The following is a 2462-nucleotide window of genomic DNA, read 5'->3' as shown; positions in this document are numbered from 1 at the left end:
TGTGAAGATCAAGCTCTTAAAAGGGGCTTAGAATGCCCTTTGGCTTCTTGTTCCTTCCTATCTCTTTAGCCTCATTTTTTTCAGTCTCCCTCCTTACCTCAGTCTTCAACAACACATAAAACAACTTTAGATACCCTGCCTTCATATATGAGTTGTTACCCCCATGTTAAGTCTGATGAATTCCTGTTCTCCCTTCAAACACCAGCTAAAGTGCTCACTTCAGCAGCACAAAGAGTAATATTAGAACCACACAGAGGAGATGAGCAAGGCCCCCAGACAAAGATGGCATGCAAATCTGTGAAGAATTCTGTTTTCATACTGTGTGATTCCACTCATAGGAGGTACATGGAGTAGTCAAAATCATGAAGACAGAGAGTAGAAAAATGGTTAGGTTGGAGGAGGAGAGGGTAGTTATTGTTTAGGAGGTGGAATATCAGTTTTGCAAAATGAAACATTCTGTGGAGGGATGATGGTGATGGAAGCACCACAGTGTGAATATACCTACTGCCACTAAACTGTACACTTAAAATTAGTTAAGGAGGTAAATTTCATCTTATGTGCATTTTGCCAAAATTTTAAAAAAATAACTGAAATTCCAGTCTCCTTTTCTCTGTATCCTTCCCATTCCCAGGGGGAGTTATGCATTTCCATTATTTAATCAGTAGATTAAAATAGCGGCACCTAAGTGAATGTCAAGAAGGCTAATCTTGAACTCACTGCAGTTTAGTATTCAAATACATGGTTGGACAATATAAATTTCTGAAAGATTGCCTGAGTGAAATACAACCCATGTGTTTCTATAGATCCAAAACAATTCATCCTGGGAATGAGCCACACAAGCAGATCTTCATACATCTGGACCATATGGTTTATTCTCTTGTAAAACTGCTTTTATTAAATGTAATTTGCCATTATGTCATCATTGACCCATGCTTAAAACCACTGTAAGAAAATCAGCCATGAAATCCATTTAGAATTCAGGTGTGTTAAGAGTGGTATACTGTTATTGTTGTTTCAGTATCTATGAGGAAAAACACTTTAGTTTTGGCACCAAGAGTAGCTTTGTTTTAATTTTCTTTGGAGGTAATATGAATAATGTTATTAATTTTCTCATTTTTCTCTCCTCTTCAGAAAGCATAAAGGCCAACTAGTGGCTTGTTCTAGAGTTTTCTAGATTTTAGCTATACTATTCTGTATAGCCATTTGCTCTTGACTTCAGATTATCCATTAAAACTTTTTTTCCCCTCCAAATCCACTTCATTATTTGTGTTGCCTTTTATTTCATCTTGTTTCAGACCACTTTATATCCATTTTTAAATAAATGAGGAATAAATGAACTAGTAAAATTAACTAATAAATTCACCTTCCCTCTAAGTTCCTACTAAATATTGCATATATTTCTATTATTGTTTTTATCACTATTTATTTGTATTTCATGTCTGCTATTCACAGTGAACAATATACTCGTTTAATGTGTGATCTGTATCTTACTATAGTATTGTTTATCTCAGCAAAATTAGAATGCCTATGGAATAATATGCCTGTAAGTAAGTCTATTAGATTAAATTGATGTCTAAAAAGAAATGAAAAAGATAGTAATTCCTGAAATCAGAATGTAATTTATTCATCTTTTTAACACACATGCCAATTTTTTGCTAATTGGTAAAAGCTGAAGACTCAGATAATCTGCTGAAAGAATTCCCAGTCTTAAACAAATTCTCTTTTATCCTATTTCTTGTGACTATTAGCATTCATCCAAATATTCAACTCAATTCTTGCTCTTTGTTATGTGTATGTGTGCATGGTATAGCAGACTACAGTTATAGTAAGATGTACGGTTTTTCCAGTAGTCATGTATGGATGTGAGACTTGGACCATAAAGAAGGCTGAGTGCCGCAAAATTGATGCTGTTGAACTGTGGTGCTAGAGAACACTGTTGAGAGTGCCTTGGACTGCAAGGAGATCAAACCAGATTTCCTAAAGGAAATCAACCCTGAATATTCATTGGAAGGACTGATGCTAAAGCTGAAACTCCAATACTTTGGCCACCTAATAAGAAGAGCCAACTCATTGGAAAAGACCCTGATGCTGGGAAAGATTGAAGGCAGGAGGAGAAGGACAGAACATGAGATGGTTTGATGGCATCTCCAACTCAATGGACATGAGTTTGAGCAAGCTCCAGGAAATGGCAAAGGACAGGGAAGGCTGGTGTGCTGCAGTCCACGGGGTCGCAAAGAGTTGGACACAACTGTGTGGCTGAACGACAACAACAGCAGCATAGTTGGGTAAACATAGCTTTGTCTTGCTCGATAAATAGATAGATTGTTGTTTAGCCACTAAGTTGTGTCTATCTCTTTTGCGACCCCATGGACTGTAGCCTGCCAGGCTCCTCTGTCCTTGGGATTTCCCAGGTAAGAATACTGGAGTGGGTGGCCATTTCCTTCTCCAGGGGATCTTCCAGA

At 37.3% G+C, this 2462-nt stretch overlaps 1 non-coding gene across 1 annotated transcript; it reads left to right on the top strand.

The window, feature by feature from the left end:
• Window positions 1–210: 210 nt before the first annotated feature.
• Window positions 211–317, top strand: LOC139038298 (U6 spliceosomal RNA). The gene has a single exon (XR_011491297.1). It is a non-coding gene; the product is annotated as a U6 spliceosomal RNA (small nuclear RNA).
• The last annotated feature ends 2145 nt before the right edge of the window (window positions 318–2462 follow it).

This window comes from Odocoileus virginianus, chromosome 14, assembly GCF_023699985.2.
Source record: "Odocoileus virginianus isolate 20LAN1187 ecotype Illinois chromosome 14, Ovbor_1.2, whole genome shotgun sequence".
Lineage (NCBI taxonomy): Eukaryota > Metazoa > Chordata > Mammalia > Artiodactyla > Cervidae > Odocoileus > Odocoileus virginianus.
The sequence above is the reverse complement of the archived record's forward strand: the minus strand, read 5'-3'. Positions and strand labels throughout refer to the sequence as shown.